This window comes from Lagenorhynchus albirostris, chromosome 17 (genome assembly GCF_949774975.1).
Source record: "Lagenorhynchus albirostris chromosome 17, mLagAlb1.1, whole genome shotgun sequence".
NCBI lineage: Eukaryota > Metazoa > Chordata > Mammalia > Artiodactyla > Delphinidae > Lagenorhynchus > Lagenorhynchus albirostris.
The window spans coordinates 36378276-36388120 of record NC_083111.1 but is presented as its reverse complement, the minus strand read 5'-3'; the positions used below and the strand labels follow the sequence as shown (position 1 = coordinate 36388120).

The 9845-nt window shown below is 33.6% G+C and overlaps 1 non-coding gene across 1 annotated transcript; it reads left to right on the top strand.

Moving 5' to 3' along the window:
• Positions 1 to 304: 304 nt before the first annotated feature.
• On the top strand, positions 305 to 377 carry TRNAK-UUU (transfer RNA lysine (anticodon UUU)). Its single transcript has one exon. It is a non-coding gene; the product is annotated as a tRNA-Lys (tRNA).
• The last annotated feature ends 9468 nt before the right edge of the window (positions 378 to 9845 follow it).

Here is a 9845-nt window from a genome sequence, read left to right as displayed (position 1 = left end):
TAGGGCTCAGCTGAAGCAGAAATACAGAAACCAGATGTTTCATGGAGTCTTAGTCATAGGTACTAATGTATATTTAATTATTTTATTTCAACAGCCTCATTCTCTCAGAAGCACTTGTCTTATTCCCTGTTTTGTTCATCACTGTATTGCCAACACCTAGAATAGTTCTTGATATCAAGTAGATAATTACAAACATTTGTTGACTTACTGAATACTAAAATTAATATGACCTTGTGTAGATGGAATATGACTTGCTTACTTCACTGTATTTAATAAATATTCAAAAATGTTGACTCTAGGGAATTCCCTGGTGGTCCAGTGGTTAGGACTCCACACTTTTACTGCTGAGGGCCTGGGTTCAATCCCTGGTCAGGGAACTAAGATCCCGCAAGCTGCGTGATGTGGGCCCCCCCCCAAAATGTTGACTGTAAATAATTTTTCACTTTTCATACGTGATATAAATGCTAGGGAATATAATTTAATACTCATAATTATACTATACCTGAGGCTCTTTCCTTTTCTGCATTATTGAAAATAAGAACATTTAATTTTTTGTGAATTTAATAGAAACTTTCTGAATAATTTCATAAATTCACTGAGGGATATTGTAGAGCTCAGTGTAACAAGTACAGTCATTAAGGTTTAGAAATTAGTTTCTTTCTTTACTTTCAGTAATTCAATGTTTATTTTCTTAAATCTTTTATCAATACCTTAGAAATTTTCATATTTCATAAAAATGGGGTAATTTTTTGATTAATTGATTAACCCTTTGATATTTGTATAGGAAGTATTTTTCCCAATTTATTTTCATTTTATTTTTCTTAGAATTTTATAGATATCTATAATAGACTGATATAGATATAAGTTGTTATATGTAAGCCTCATGGTAACCACAAATTAAAAGCCTACAGGAAGTACACAAAAGGTAAAGACACAGGAATATAAGCATACCACTACAGAAACTCATTAAATCACAAAGGAAGAGAGCAAGAGAGGAAGAAAGGAACAGAGAGGAACTACAAAAACAGCAAGAAAACAATTAACAAAGTAGCAATAAGCACATACCTATCAATAATTACTTTAAATATAAATGGACTAAATTCTCCAATCAGAAGACATAGGGTGGCTGAATAGATTAAAAAAAACAAGACCTATCTACATGCTGCCTACAAGAGACACCCTTTAGCTGTAAAGATATACACAAACTGAAAGTGAAGGGATGGAAAAAGATATTCATTGCAAATGGAAACCAAAAGAAAGCTGGAGTATTTATACTTATATCAGACAAAATAGACTTTAGAAAAAAGACTAAGAGACAAAAATAATAATAGACAAAAAGGGGCATGATAAAGGGGCTAATCCAACCAGAGGATATAACATTTAAAATATTTATGCACCCAACATAGGAGCATCTCAATATATAAATATTAACACATCCAAAGGGAGAAATAGACAGCAATACAATAATAGTAGGAGACTTTAATACCCCACTACGCCAATTGATAGATCACTGAGACAAAAAAAAAATCAATAAGGAACCATCTGCCTTAAATGACATGTTAGACCAGTTGGGCTTAACAGATATTTACAAAAGGTACCATCCAAAAGCAATGGATACACCTTCTTCTCAAGTGTACACAGAACATTCCCTAAGATACATTGTGTGTTAGGCCACAAAACAAGTCTTAATAAATTTAAGGGGATTGAAATCGTATCAAGCATTGTTTCTAACCAATGGTAGAAATGAGAAATTAATTACACAAAGAAAACTGGAGAATAAACATGCTATGGAATAACAAATAGGTCAAAGAAGAAGTCAAAAGAGATATCAAAAAATACTTTGAGACAAATGAAAGTGGAAGTGTAACATACAAAAATTTATGGGATGCAGTAAAAGCAGATTGAAGAGGGATGTTCATAGAGATAAACACCTACCTCAAGAAACAAGGAAAATCTCAAACAACTTAGCTTTACAGTTTAAGGAAGTAGAAAAAGAAGAACAAACAAAGCCCAAAGTTAGAAGGAAGAAAATAACAGAGATTAGTGCAGAAATAAATGAAAGAGACTAAAAAGACAATAGTAAAGACCAGTAAAACTAAGAGATGGTTCTTGGAAAAAAGTTAACAAAATTGACAAACATTTAGCTAGAGTCAACAACAACCAAAAAAGATTCAAATAAATAAAAATCAAAAATGAAAAAGGAGATATTATAACTGATACCACAGAAGTACAGAGGATCATGAGACCAATATGAACAATTATATGCCAAAAAACTGGACAACCTAGAAAAAAAAGGATAAATCCCTAGAAACATACAACCTACCAAAACCAAATTATGATGAAATAGAAAATCTAAACTGAACAATAACTAACAAGGAGATTGAATCAGTAATCAAAAACTTCCCAACAAACAAAAGTCAAGAACCGTATGGCTTCCTGGTGAAATTTCACCAAATATTCAAAGAAGAATTAATACCAATTCTCCTCAAACTCTTCCAAAAAATAGAATAGTGGGTAACTCTTCCAAACACATTTTACAAGGCCAGTATAACCTGATGCCAAAACCAGACGAGTTTGCCATACACACACACACACACACACACAAAGAGAAAATTACAAGCCATTCTTAATGAATATAGATGCAAAAATTCTCAACAAAATATCAGCAAATCAAATTTAACAACACATTAAATGGATCATACATCATGATCAAATGGGATTATTCCCCAGATGCAAGAATAGTTCAACAGCTGCAAATCAATCAGCGTGATACACCACTTTACACCATTAGTAAAGTGAAGGATAAAAATGATATGATCATCTCAATAGATGCAGAAAAAGAATTTGACAACATTCAACACCCATGTATGACAAAAACTCTCAACAAAGCATGTATAGAGGAAGCATACCTCAATATAATAAAAGCTGAAAGCTTTTCCTCTAAGATTAGGAACAAGACAAAATGTCCACTCTCACCACTTTTATTTAACATAGCATTGAAAGTCCTAGCCAGAGGAATTAGGCAAGAAAAAGAAATAAAAGGAATTCAAATTGGAAAGTAAGAAGAAACCTGCAGATGACATGATATTATATACACAAAACCCTAAAGACTCCATCAAAATTAATAGAACTAATAATAATAATAGAACTAATAAAGAAATTCAGTAAAGTTTCAGGATACAAAATCAATATACAAAAATATGCTGTGTATGCTTATTAGTGCATGAGCTATCATAAAGAGAAATTAATAATCCCATTTACAATTGCATCAAAAAGAACAAAATACCTAGGAGCAAAGTTAATCAAGGAGGTGAAAGACCTGTATATTAAAAACTAAAAGACATTAATGAAAGAAATTGAAGAAGACACAAATAAATACAAAGATATTCCACGTTCATAGGCTAGAGAAATTAGTTTTGTTAAAATATCCATACTATCCAAAACAATATACAGATTCAGTGTAATTCTTATCAAAATTCCAGTGGTATTTTTCATAGAAAGAGAACAAACAATCCTAAAACTTATATGGAACCACAAAAACCCCAAAGAGCCAAAACAATTTTGAGAAAGAATAAAGCTGAAAGCATCACACTTTCAGATTTCAAACTATATTTTGAAGTTATAGTAATTAAAACAATATAATTTTTGGAATAAAAACAGACACATAGATCAATGGAACAGACTATAGAGCATTTACAACAAAGGAACCAAGAATACACATTGGGAAAGGAGAAGTCTCTTCAATAGATAGTGTTGGGAAAATTGGACAGCCACATGTAAAAGAATGAAACTGGACAGCTATCTTACACAATACACAAAAATTAACTCAAAATGGATTAAAGGCTTGAACATGAGACCTGAAACAATAAAACTCCTAGAAGAAAACATAGTCAGTAAGCTCCTTGACATGGGTCTTGGCAATGATTTTTTTGTATCTGACACCAAAAGTAAAGCAAAAACGCAAAAATAAACAATTGGGAATACACCAAACTAAAAGGTTTCTGCACAGCAAAGGAAAATATCAACAAAATGAAAAGTAAAACTACTGAATGGGAGAAAATAATTGTAAATCATATATCTGATAAGGGGCTAATATCCAAAATATACAAAAAACTCACACAACTCAACAGCAAAAAACAATCCAATTTAAAAAATGGGAAGAACACCTGAATAGACATTTTTCCAAAAAAGACATACAGATGGCCAAAAGGTACATGAAAGATACTCATCATCATTAATCATCAAGGAACTGCAAATCAAAACCACAATGAGATGCCACATCACACATTTCAGAATGGCTATTATCAAAAAAATAAGAAATAACAAGTGTTGGCAAGGATGTGAAGAAAAGGGAACTCTTGTGTACTGTGGTGGGAATGTAAACTGGTGAAACCACTATGAGAAATGGTATGGAGGTCCCTCAAGTAATTAAAAACCGAACTAGCATATGATCTTACAATTCCACTTCTGGGTATTTATCCAAAGGGGAAAAAAATCACTACCTTAAAAAGATATATACATGTCCATGTTCACTGCAGCATTATTTACAATAACCAAGATATGGAAACAGCCTAAGTGTCCATTGATGGTGACTAGGTAAAGAAATTGTGGTATATATCTACAATGGAATATTATTCAGCCATAAAAATAATGCAACGTTGCCATTTGCAACAACATGGATGGATCTTGACAGCATTATGCTAAGTGAAATAAGTCAGGCAGGGAGAGACAAATACCATATGATGTCTCTTACATGTGGAATCTTAAAAAAGAATGCTCATAGATACAGAGAACAGACTGGTGGTTGCAAGAGGCCATGGGTGGGTGAATTGTTTTTGTTTTGTTATTTTAGTTTAAATAAATCTAATTTAAATTCTTTAAAAGAATTACAAACAGTATTAGTTAGCAATAATAATTTTAAAAAGAAAATGAAAATAGGCAAGTCAGAACAGATTTGTTTACAACTAAAGACATGTCTCAGGGGAAAAAAATGGTGAAGTTTGCCAGTGAAGCCATCTGGTCCTGGGGTTTTCTGTGTAGGGAGTTTTGGGGCTTTTTTTATATATATAAGAAAATAATAGATATCACAGAAATTTTACCCAGTATCTCCCAGTGGTAGCATCTTGCATAAGTATAGTACAGTATCAAAACTGGGGATATCACAACTATTGCTACAGTCAAGATATACTACAGTTCTATCACCACAAGGATCCCTCATTTTCCTTTTTCATAGCAACACCCACTTCTCTCCTGTCCCCACCCCCTACTTAATCCTGGCAACCATTAATCTGGTCTTCATTACTATAATTTTGTCATTTCCTTTTTTGGCCGTGCCACACGCCATGTGAGATCATCTTTCCTGACCAGGGATCAAACATACAGTGTTTGATCCCTGCAGTGTTTCAAAAATGTTATATAACTCATAGCATTCTGCATGGTGCCCAACTTCAGGAAAGACTGAGACGCCATCCTTGTGGGGAAACACAAGTAAGGCCGGATCCAGGGCTCAAACCAAAGCCTCAGGCAGGGGGTCCACAGCCCGCTTTCTGAACCCCCCAAAATTATGCCCTAGACTCTCAGGAGGCCTGCCATGCAGAATGCCATGAGTTAGAAGCTGGGGGAAGGAGGGCTTAGAGATGCTTGAGGGACGTCCTTAACCTATGTGAAATGTTGGAAGTTGAGGTGAAAAATATGGCTTTGATATCTTCATGGAAAACTGCATTATTTCAATCTTGAATCTGGTTCAGTTCCCTTACTGACTTATTATTATATTAAAAATATTTATTTAGCAGTGATTGTAAAATGAAAGTAATTAACATGCAATGTTTTTTGTGGGGAGACTAAGGGGAAACAGGTGTTCAGCCTAGAAAAACATTTCTCATTGGATTTCCTGTGAAGTCAGTGTGTCTTGGGTTTAACTTTGAAACAAATTAAAAATTTTTAAAAGTTTAAAAAAAAAGTTATATAAATGAAGCCATACAATATGTAATCTTTTGGCAATGGCTCTATTTCACTCAGAATAATTCTCTGGAGATTCACGCAGACTGTAAATAATTTGAAAAGAATTCAATCTAGTAATGAAGAAAATATAAATGAAGATGATGGTGATACTATTTTGTTAAACCGCCAAAGCTTAAAAAGCAAACACACAAACATCCAACATATGTAACATTGCAGGGAAATATACACTTTCGTGAAAAACAACTAAAATAGCTAACATTGATTGAATGCCTATTACTCAGGCGAGGTTCTAAGTATTTTTCTGTTTTAATTTACTAATTCTTACACAACGCTACGAAGTAAGTGCTGCCATTATCTCCATTGTATATATGAGCAAACCAAGCACTGAGATGTTAATTTGCCCAAGGTCATAGAACTAGTAAAGGTCAGAGCCATGACTCAAACATTTATTTCCTGGTTATTTTCAAATAACAGATAAGCATTATTGTAACATCAAAAATTCATCTGCTCACAATTAAAAATCATCACCAAGTGTTCTGGCATCATAATTATTTCAATGCTTCACTTTATCGCCTATGTCCTACAGTGCTAAGCACCAGAGAAACAAATAAAAATTGGTATTATTATCTCTAATACAAATAATAACCAAGTTATTTCTATATTTATAATTTTTTAAATATTTTTTTCTTTTTGACTGTGTCCAAAAGCTCTGAAATCATGATTATCAATACCTAATTTAATAAAATGCTACAACAGTAAGGTGTTTTAACATTTTACTCGGTGTTATTTCCCAAGTTCTAAAATATCTGAGGCATCTACAAAAAAATGAAATTTATTTCTTAAAAGGGGGAATTTATTTGAGACATACAGACACAGATATTTAGAAATGAAGGGGAAAGAAATCAATTACCCTGAAAATATCATCACCTAATATAGTGTTTTAAAACTGTAAGCATTCTTTATGGAACCAGAAATCCACATTAACTCAATGGGTTGCAAATAATCAAAGCTATTATGTTTATCTAAATGATTTCTGAGTGTATATAAGTGAAACATAGTAATAATTTATATAGATTATGTTAATCATTTAAATATTGTCTGTCTACTTTTTTTTTTTTTTTGCGGTACGCGGGCCTCTCACTATTGTGGCCTCTCCAGTTGCGGAGCACAGGCTCTGGACGCGCAGGCTCAGCGGCCATGGCTCACGGGCCTAGCCGCTCTGCGGCATGTGGGATCTTCCCGGACCGAGGCACGAACCCGTGCCCCCTGCATCGGCAGGCGGACTCCCAACCACTGCGCAGCCAGGGAAGCCCTGTCTGTCTACTTTTGTAATAAAAAGCTATTTACCATTTTTTCTTCTGATATTTGTTCCACTCTAAAAGTGCTGTTACCATTTTTCAATTTTAAAACTATTCTTTATAAATATATGTACATATACATTAATCAGAGAAAGAAAATTACATAATTATCTTAACATTACTCAGTTAAAAATAAACTATTTTTCTAAACTTAAAACTACCATATTATGATTACTGTGGCTTGTTGCATTTAAGTGGTGATTAAAATTACAGCAAAGCATTTATGCTTTCAGGCAAAAGTGTTATATATATGATCAGCTTATTGTCATCATTATACATGTAACTGTGAAGGTATATAGACAATCTACCCAATATTAACACACCAAAACCAAAACAAAACAAATAAAAAGTAGTCACTGAAATGTCTGTGAGCCAGAGCACATTTGCATGTGAAATCCCTTACTTCAGATACACAGACTTATTCTTGTCACTAGAAATAATAACAATAAATGTATCTTTCTTTTGACCCCTGCTCCATTATAAATCAAGGTTGAAAATGTGTTCATTTTGGGGCTTCCCTGGCTGCGCAGTGGTTGGGAGTCCGCCTGCCGATGCAGGGGGCACGGGTTCGTGCCCCGGTCCGGGAAGATCCCACATGCTGGGGAGCCTGTGCTCCGCAACGGGAGAGGCCACAACAATGAATGTGTTTATCTTGGATTTTCTCCTTTTTTATGCTTCTTGAGAGTATAAAATACTATCCCATACAAAATTATTGTGTAATTTTGTACAGAGATTCCTTGTAGCAAATTCTCCATAGGTGAAAATATAGAGAACTCAAAATAACTCTCAACAGATTTCAGATATTAATTATATGTTTTAGCGGGAAAAAAGTACCCATTAAATTTGCCCTTCTGCCACGGAACATAAGACTTGGCTAAATGAGATGCTAATTACATGAATGAGATAGAATCTCTGAGAATTAAATTCTATTTAATATTTAAGTATTAACTCTCTTTTCATATTAACAACTATTCAGTTTGATTCACATATTTTGGCTCTTATCAAGGTAAGTAAAATTACTTCTTGACTTCATGAAATTCACATTCAATTTTATAAAGTTTTCAGATAATAATACTTATGCAAAACCCATATTATCTTAGGTTCTTAATGGTCACAATAAGTAATTTAAATGATATTTTCTTTAATGTAGAAAATAGTTTCATTTCTGAAATGGGACTCTGTGTTTAAAATACTGTAAATTAGATCATGTTTGCCCATTGAATTCTACTGTATATCTAGAATTATTCTTTGGGAAAATGTAAGCCACAATCTAGTTTAGATGTGACATGGCTCTTAAGGGCAGAGCATGAAGATTTTGATGGTTATAATGTAGCACTAGCTCTAGTGACCCATTCATCTTATGGGAAGTTTGTGTACCTCTTTACTCCATATGATCTGGCTTACTCATATTCGGATAGTACCAAAGTTTGAGTACAAGGTAACAGCTAACTTTTTTTGAGCTCCTACTGTGTATCAGACATAATTCCAATCACTTTCAGGGATGATCTAACTCTGTGCAGTAGAATTGATTAGCCCCCTTTGCAGGTGAGGAAAATGAAAGTCAGAGAGCTCTCATGGCTAAGAAGGGCTTGAGAACACAGTTTGATTTCAGAGATGAGTTTAGGACCACTATGTTATGCTGCCTTCCCATTTTCAAGACTAGAACTTCTCAATCATGAATCGGTAACAAATATGTTCAGATATGGGCCCTCTCAGCCCTTGGGATTGATGGACAGGACCTGGAGCCCAGAACCCTGGTCTGTTCCCATGTCTGTGAGCAGCTTCATTTACTTACACCGGTGCACTACACAAAGATGATTTTCTACATGTGCTATAGTGTGAAAAAGTTTGACAAGCATGCTGCCCTAGAGCAAGGAAAACATTTAGAGATAAATATATTAACTGTGTTCCTAATTTGTAACTGACATTAAATTTTCAGAGTCAGCAATCTTCTGACAAGGGATAATTTATATACCTTATATAATTCTACTTTATGTTGCTTTGCTAATAATTTCCTCCACTGATATTTTGTTATGCTTCATATTAATTCTTAACTGGCAACATTTATCCTGACTAGAGTTACCATGAATTCTTTTTTTTTCAATTCCAGAAATTATCACTTTACTATACAAAAAAACCTAAACATTTACAAAAGAAAATCAAAAGAAGTTGCATTTTTAGACCCCATTGGGAAAGTTACACAAGAGTCTGATGAAAAAACAATATCATAAAACATCTCCGTACCATGTCAGTACCATCCAGAGAAATCCAATCAACCATTATACCATAAATTGAAGTGTTCAGTACCTGAAAGTCAACCCAGTGCCCTCTTAGTTTATCATTTGCCTATAACAATATAAAACTCTAGCATCTTTACAAAACATGGAATTGTTGTCTATGAACTTTATATGAATAAAATTTTGTCAAAGGAAATAATATAGTACAAAGATGACATGGTTCAGCTGCCAATCAATATTAACAGGAATTAAGTTATAACAGTCAGTCCAAGCAACATTTTAATAATTT